This window comes from Erinaceus europaeus, chromosome 3 (genome assembly GCF_950295315.1).
Source record: "Erinaceus europaeus chromosome 3, mEriEur2.1, whole genome shotgun sequence".
Classification (NCBI taxonomy): domain Eukaryota; kingdom Metazoa; phylum Chordata; class Mammalia; order Eulipotyphla; family Erinaceidae; genus Erinaceus; species Erinaceus europaeus.
Window position 1 is genome coordinate 167628127 of NC_080164.1, and position 8980 is coordinate 167637106.

An 8980-nucleotide genomic window follows, 5' to 3' on the forward strand; every position below is an offset into this window, starting at 1 on the left:
AGAGAGAAACAGAGAGAGGTAGAGAGAGACAGAGGGAAAGGAGAGACACCACAGAACCACTGAAGCACCCGTGAAACATGGCATTGTCTAAGGTGTCCCCATGTGGAACTGGGATTTGAACTCAGGGCCTTGCACATGGTGAGATGCATGTTACACTAGGTAACTAGTTACAAGGTAACTTGTAAAGCACCACTTTAATACACGAAAATATGCACAGTGGTGCCTGGCACTCAAGGCATGCACCATCACCACCCGCTATCATCACTGAAGTCCAGACTTTATCTCCTGGCATAGCAAACACTTTTGGATGAGTTAAAAATCAACAGATTAGGGGCCTTCATAGTGATGTAATGTCCTCATACTTTTGCCATGAAATGCAACATAGTCATGGGAGTCCTAAATGTATTTTCTTGGTCAGTAATCCCTAACCCCTAATCACTGTGAGGAGATTGAACGCAGACATAGAATACCCATAATAATATATGAGATAGCTGGAGAAGTCATGACATACTTTGTATATGTTTCCCTACGCAAAAAGGCATCATGACTTTTTCCAACAGCCTAATAGGTGGGTGTCGACTAGGGAGAGAGCACAGTGGTTCTGCAAATGAATCTCAGGCCAGAGGCTCTACAGTCTCATGTTCAATCCCCAGCAACACCATGCACCAGCACTGAGCAGTGTTCTAGCTTTACTCTCGACACCTCTCCTCTCTTATTAAAAATAAATAGATTGGGTTGGGGAGACAGCATAATGGCTCTGCAAGAGACTTCCATGGCTGATGCTCTGAGGTCCCGGGTTCAATTCCTAGCACCACCATAAGCCAGAGATGAACAGTGCTCTGGTCTTTCTCTTCTCTCTCATTAAATAAATAAAACATAAATAAATAGATAAATACATGGGTAGTCACAATAGCTACTACATCTACATGTGTATTTGTATCTGGACAGACAACTGTCTCTCTGTCTCTAAATTTATACCTATATTCCCCAGGCTCTCATATTTCATCTCTATGGTCATCAGATCTGTCTTGGCAATAGGAGAGTAAGTGGCCTTTTGTCCCATTCTATAGAAGAGGAAACTAAGCCCAGAGATGTTCAGCTGGGTGTTACAGTTCACACAGCAAGTGAGGGCAGAGTCACAGGGATCATGGGACCTGGCTCCCTCCAGTTTCCCTCCTGCCCAGGAAATGAGCTTGCAGCAAGCATGCAACCAGGAGCCGCATCTTGGCGTCATTTTGCAGCCGCGACAATGACCATGATAAAAGGGGCTGATAATCGGCCTCCAACGAGGCCGGGTGCCTCAGGTATGGGTGTTGGGGTTCTGCTCTCCCCTTGCTGGAGAGACCCAGGGCATGACCTCAACTCCTCTCCCCCTCCTGCTCTGCATCAGAAGGCACCTTGCAGAAAAGGGGTGTTCAATGTGCTGGTTTACCTGAAATTCAAGTTGAGATTGGCATACTGTATTTTCATTTGAAAAATCTGACCAATCTTCATACTTACCTATTAAGGGCCTACATCTTTGTAAACTTTAATAGAGAATTCCTTCTAAGTGATATTATCAAGAATACTTTCTTTTATGTGACTTGCCCTATTTTTAATAAAGAGATATCCATGAAACAATGAAAAGAAAGAAAAGAAAAGGGGTGTTCAGGCACTCCAGAGCCACTGCTACTGCCAATTCTCCTTGCTCCTAAAAGAAAAATCTCTTCCCAGCTTAATCATAGTCTGTCATAACCCACAATCTTGCAATAACCCCCAAATTCCTGGAATAATAATAATAATAATACAGGTAAGGGAGAGCTAATGCGAGAGAAAATTGCAATTCAAATAGGAATTGGTCAGACCCAGACAAGTGCAGGAAAGGCAGTTGCTGGTGGTATTTTTTTTATTTTTATTTTTATTCCCTTTTGTTGCCTCTGTTGTCTTATTGTTGTAGTTATTAGTGATGTCGTTGTTAGATAGGACAGAGAGAAATGGAGAGAGGAGGGAAAGACAGAGAGGGGGAGAGAAAGATAGACACCTGCAGACCTGCTTCACCGCTTGTGAAGAGATTCCTCTGCAGGTGGGGAGCCAGGGGCTTGAACCAAGCTCCTTACGCTGGTCCTTGCGCTTTGCGCCACGTGCGCTTAACCTGCTGCGCTACCGCCTGACTCCCGGTATTTTTTTTTTCAGACACTGCTGTGAAATGAGAATCGAAGCCTTAGAAGGGCACTTGACAATTTGACAGACCAGAAGGTTCAGGATCAATTTTGTCTACTTTCTGAATTTCTTTCTCTCCCTCCCTCCCTCCCTCTCTCTCTCTCTCTCTCTCTCCCCCTTCCCCTCCCCCTCTCCCTCTCCCTCCTTCCCTCTCCCTCTCTCCATTAATTTTTAATGAGAGAGACATATTGAGAAAGAGATTACAGAACACTGCTCAGCTCTGGCTTATGATGGTGCTGGGGATTGAACCTGGGACCACAGAGCCTCAGGCATGAACATCATTTGCAGAACCATTATGCTGTCTTCCCAGCCCTGAATCTTGAATCTTATTGCTCCAGAATTCACCTCATAGAAGATAGGAACAGCTCCCAAGATAAACCAAAGCCCAGATTTAATAAGATAATACATCTGAGATCCCCCGAAGATTCAGTGAACAGACTTAAAGTGTCTGGTGAAATCAAGTCTTCTTTGTTAGTTTCCATGGTCTGGACTGTAATTTCAAGTACAGTCAATTGTTGGGAGCACCCTCTTGTGGCCATATCAAAAATGAAACTGTATCTCTTTCCCATCATCCCAATCAGACTTCAAAGGGAAAGCAAAGACCAACTGACCAAAGCGAGTGGGTTCCAGATTGGATATGGGGATGATTTAGGGTGAATCTCTGATTTATGCTAAATCTTCCTGGAGTTTGGATACTCTTCCTGAATTTATGAAGCCTTGTAAAAATGATGCTAACTCCAGGAGAAAGTTCGTTCTCTTTTCCTGTTTAACTTCTTCCTGAGTTATCACACACAGATTATTAGTGGGGATAATTATTTCTATATCACATGTAAAAATAGTCTCTGGGTTGTTTTCCATGTTTCCCTCTATGAGAATTCCCGGAGCAGCAATGAAACCTTCTTAGCCAATGTGCTTCCACTGTGAGATTCTTGGTGAGAGTTCAGTTTCAGGAAAAGGTATCGGTACAAGGATGATGGAATTCATTCTGTCCATGATGCTGACTCTGTGTGTGTGTGTGTGTGTGTGTGTGTGTGTGTGAAGAGAGAGAGAGAGAGAGAGAGAGAGGACACAATGCATTCCCCAGTTAGACCCCATTTACTAGAAAGACCACTGGGTCAAAAGCAGAACTTGGTCAACGTGACCTCAAGAGGCGAAGTTGTTTATCCATCACCCTTGCTTCCTGGCTTTGAAGCTCTAGGGAGTCTTCTCCGTTGTGGTGCTAAAAGCTAGAAACATGTTAGGAATCAATATACTGTCAACGACAGAAAACCCAAACCGGCTTAAGCCATCGTTTTAAAAAAATAATATTTGTCTTATTTGCTGGGGGCAAGGGGGTGTGCAAATAAGAACTCTGGTGTAGGTTTCAGGCAAAGTTTGATCCAGCGAATCAGAAACATCCCTGAGGACCCCATGTTTCACCCCTCTGTGTTCTAGGATGGAGAGGACTCTCCACTCCTCCCTGACCGCTCCCCCTCACCCCGTTTATCTCGCACATTCTTGCCTGTCAGCGTTCTCTTCCTTCTTTTCTTTCAGAAAATTGGAAACACTGGAGACAGAGCCAACACCCCAAGCTATAGCCTCATCATAAGGGAACAAAAGTCAGCGCATGAGCCTCTCAGCCTACTCATTTGCAGTAGAACCATTATTAGAAATACAAAGTCTACAGAAGTTGGGGTCCATTTGACACTCACAGAACCTTTCAATTTAGAGGAAGCTTTATTTATTTATTTATTTATTTATTTATTTATTTATTTATTTATTTATTTATTTTTGCCTCCAGGGTTACTGCTGGGGCTTGGTGCCTGCACTAGGAATCCACTGCTCCTAGAGGCTATTTTTTTTTCCCATTTTATTGGACAGGATAGAGAGAAATTGAGACGGGAGGAGAAGATTGAGAGGGGGAGAGAAAGACAGACATCTGCAGACCTGCTTTACCACTTGTGAAGTGACCCCCCTGCAGGTGGGGAGCCTGGGGCTTGAACCAGGAACCTTGTGCTACATACTATATGTACTTAACCCAGTGTGTTACCATCTGGTCCCCCGAGGAAGCTCTTTTATTTAAGAGTTCAGTAGCTGGGGGGCCACTGCATTGATGGCACAGGGTTTTTTATTTCAATGTCAGATGTTTCATTTCTTTTCTTGTTTAATGACAGTCAAGCCTTGAATGACATGCTTCAGGTGTGCTACACTGAGATCAACATGTGTGTCCTTTTTGTCCTAGTTCCTCTCCCTTTTCCTTCTCATGGTCATTAACATGCTTTCAAGATTTCCTTAACCCTGACATCATCTTCCCAGAGAATTTTTTTTCATTTTTTAATATTTATTTATTTTCCCTTTTGTTGCCCTTGTTTTTCATTGTTGTTGTAGGTATTATTGTTATTGTTACTGATGTCATTGTTGTTAGATAGGGCAGAGAGAAATGGAGAGAGAAGGAGAACACAGAGAGGAGAAGAGAAAGATAGACATCTGCAGACCTGCTTCACTGCCTGTGAAACGACTCCCCTGCAGGTGGGGAAGCGGGGGCTCAAACCGGGACCCTTAAGCCAGTCCTTGACCTTTGCACCACCTGTGCTTAACCCGCTGCACTATTGCCCGACTCCCCACAGAGAATATTTTTAGTCTACCTGCGTGTTAGCTATCAGGCTCAGGCAAAACTTTCTAAGGTCATAGGCCCCTTGGAACATGCCTAAAATAGACCTCCTAGCTTCTTCCAACACAAAGACTCCTAATTTCATCTGCTCTATTCCTACCTTTGGTCCTGTTTAGTATACAGTTTGCCCTGCTTTATATCTTATTGACTTTAGCCACCAAGCTGCAGATGCTACCATGATCCCATCCTGACTTTGCTGGGCAGACGACCTTACCAATGTGACTTGGAACCCCACCTCTCCAGAGCCCTGCTCCACTAGGAAAAGATACAAACAGGCTTGGGGTATGGATTGACCTGCCAATGTCCATGTACAGTAGAGAAGCAATTACAGAAGCCAGACCTTTAACCTTCTGCACCCCATACAAATCTTTGGTCCATATTCCCAGAGGGATAAAAAATAAGGAAGTTTCCAGTAAAGGGGATGGAACATGGAACTCTAGTGGTGAGAAATGTATGGATTCATACCCCTGCTATCATACAAGCTGTTGATCATGATTTAATCACTAGTATGAAAAGATTTCCTTACTTGTTAATTATGAGAATGAGAATGGGCTGGCACAATAGCTCACTTGGATAGTATACAGCTTTGTTGTGTGTGACCCGGGTTCAAGCCTGGACCCCACCACACAGAAAGAAGCTTCAGTGCTATGATGGTCCCCTTCAGTCCTTCTCTAACTCTCTTCCTGTCTGTCTCTGAGAGGGAGAAAAAACAAGAGAGGAGAGAGAAAGAGAGATCTATCAGAGGGCTGCTCAGCTCTGGCATCTGGGAATTAGGCATATAAGGTGATGCTCTGAGAAGACTGAACTATTTTCCCCAGATCTATTTATTTAATGAGGGAGAGACAGAGACAGAGACCAGAGCACTATGTAGCTCTGGCTCATGGCAGCATTGGGGCTTGAGCCTGGGATCTCAGGCTTGCCAGTCTTGTGTTCTACCTCTGATCTGTCTACCTGACTCAACCATTAATTGGCCTCATCACTTAGCAATTTGGTTTGGTTCATCTACACACATAGGAATAAAACCATATGGTATTTGGGTGGGGCAGATTTAGAACATAATTTTCTGCTATGCTATGTCTGGGCTTCTGAGTTGCCAAATGTCTCCCTCTGCTATTTATCCTTTGTTCAGTGCTCCTGAGAGGCAGACCTTGTGGTACTGTCACCCACACTCTCGTCAGGCCTTAGTGGGTGCTGTGATCTGGGCGAGGGTATGCTATTGTATATCCTTTGAGGGTGGAAGGGCTGGGCACGCCAGTCTCAAGTGCCGTCCACCACACAGCAGAGATGCACCTGGGTGATGGTACACTCTCATCCAAAGATCTTCCAAACACACACAAATAGGAAAAATGAAATCTCAGTGAATCACAGTTTCAGGCACAGCTGCACCCAGGTGCCCTCTGGACCTCCACATTCTGAGCTCTTTCTGTGTGCCGCAACCCCCCCCCACACACACACACACTCTGGATTCTAAGCAGGGCTTCTTCTCACAGAAATTAGCAGCAGTACTAGACTTTTCCCATTTCATTCAGTTCTAAATGCTTTTCTTAAATTAGACTGCTCTTTCCTGCTTTGATCTATGTCATTCAGAATTAAATAATTTCATTTCAAATATTCTGATATTCCAAGAGATATTTCTGTTATTGACCCCAAATTTATTTTCACTGTGTTTAGAGAATATACTTGGTATGCCTTGGATATTTTAATAGTTCTGTATTGGTGATTCTAGGAGTTATAACATATACAGGTAACTTACACGGTTCACTGATACAGATGTTTTGTCATTACTTCCACTCTTCTACTTTTTCTGCTTTTTAAATAGAATTGTCTTAAGTATTCCCTTTCCATATACTGACTGCTGCAGGAAAGGCATTGTAAGTTTTCTTTCACATGCCAAGTATAACTTAGGAAATTTCATTAAAGTTTGTCTGTTGTTTCTTTATGTTGGATTAATATTGTACTCTTCTCCATTCCAGTGCTCTTTCAAAGTTTCCAACTCTTCTCTGCTGTAATTTTCATTCTGCTTTAGAATGAAGCTTCTATTTGCCATTTTTTAAGGATAAGTTTGCAGCAACAAATTCTTTCATTTGACAATACCAGAGCTTTCTTTTTTTTAATTTCTTTATTGGGGGATTAATGGTTTACAGTAAACAGTAAAATATAATAGCTTGTACATGCATAACATTTCCACATTACAATACAATCCCCACTAGGTCCTCCTCTGCCATATGTTTAAGGACCTGACCCCCCTCCACTCCCCCTACCTTAGATTCCTTTACTTTGGTGCAATATCTTTTTTTTTTTTTTTCCAGCTGGTGGGTAATTTTGTCCACCCAGCACAGAATTTTCTTTTAGTCTTTGAAGGAGATATATTTTTCTGGAACCCATAATTTCAGATGAGAAGTTTTAATGGAAAGTTTGAATTGACATTATATTAGTATTGTGTCATTTCTTTCTAGTGGTTTCCAATACTTTTTTCCCCCCAGAAGTTTAGGTATGCTGTGACTGGTCATGGATTTGTTTGAGTTTGTCCTATTTGGTATTCACTTAGCTAATGGAATGTATAGGTATATGTCTTTTGCTCTTTTGGGGAAGTTTTCTTCTATTGTTCTTTGAAATATTTTTTCCAGGTCCAAAAAGCTTCTTCTACCTTTTGGGGACTCTTGAAAATATGAATATCAACATTTTTGGTTGTTGTTCTGTGCCCCTTTTCAGTCTATATTTTATCTGTTTTTGGATTGGGTAACTTCCATTCTTAACTTCACTGATTCTTTCCTCTGTCATCTCTGCTCTCCTACTGAACCCATCCAACAAACTTTCTATTTGGGCTACTATATTTATAACTCCACAATTTCTACTGGTACTTTTAAAGCTGTATATCTTTGCTGAAATTTTCTCTTTTTAAAGTTTATTTCAAGATAAATTATAATTAAATTATTTTAAAAAGTTCTGTGATAACTTTTAAATTTTTATTTTATATTTAATTTTTATAAGTACATTAAAATCCTTGTCAGGGAACTCTTAACACCTCATCATCTTGGAGTTAGCATCTGTTTATAAACTGTCTTTGTACTGTGATTTTCTTGGTACTTGATGTGAGGAATGGTTTCTTATTGTGCCTTGGGCATTTTGGATGTTGCATTATGAGACTCTGGATCCTATTTAAACTTCATGTAGCAGAAAATACTCTTTTTGTGATATAGTTCATCCACTGAGGAGAGTGGTAGGGGTGTTTAACTTCCTGTTGACATCTTCCCAGAAGAAAGCGAGGCACCAACTTGTATTACCTTGTTATTTTTGAGTGGGGGGTGGGGGTGGGGGCTGTAAACTCAACTCCCTGTTGGCTCCACTGATAACAGGAGAAGGGGGGTCAAGTAGAATGTCAATTACCTTTTTCATCTTGGGTATTGTAGTTTTAATCTCTAGAGGTTAGATTGTGGTTTTAATCTCTAGAACATATATATATATATATATATATATATATATGTCTTCCAACATATGAAATATAGTTGCAATGCCTGATTTAATATCCTTGCCTGATGTCAGATCTGGATGGCATGATAGAGGACAGGCTTAGTGGATCTCAAGGTCAAAGATCTATTTCTTTTGTTTGGACCAGTGAGGGAGTCACAATGCTAATAACCAGATGTTCTGTGGACCTTTTAAAGAGGTCTGGGGGAAGGACCACAGGCAGGAAAGATAAGCCCATACTGAGATACACATCTGTCCTCCTTGGAGGAGTATCATCCTTTCCAATGAGGGTATCTCTGACCAGTAGGATTTTCATCAGTTTGAATCAGAATGGCTTATTGGACTCCTCAAGGACTAGCGCCATATGCAAGGGACATGGTTATTATCTGTTGCTGGCAGTTCACATATTCATCAGCATTAGTAGTTGGATGAACCTTGATGAGAGAGAGCTTCTTTGTCTGTCCAGAAAGCTACTCCATCTGCCAACCCATTGTGTAAGAGACAAGATGGCTAAAGACAAGCATTTGTCAATATCTACTGGCCAAGTTCACTTGGCTATGTAATGTCTCTTCTGCAGAGATATTACATTCCCTGGTGAGCTATTCAAGGACACTCCTCTTTATGTCCCATTCATGCATTTTCACCCACATATCTCTTCCTCAC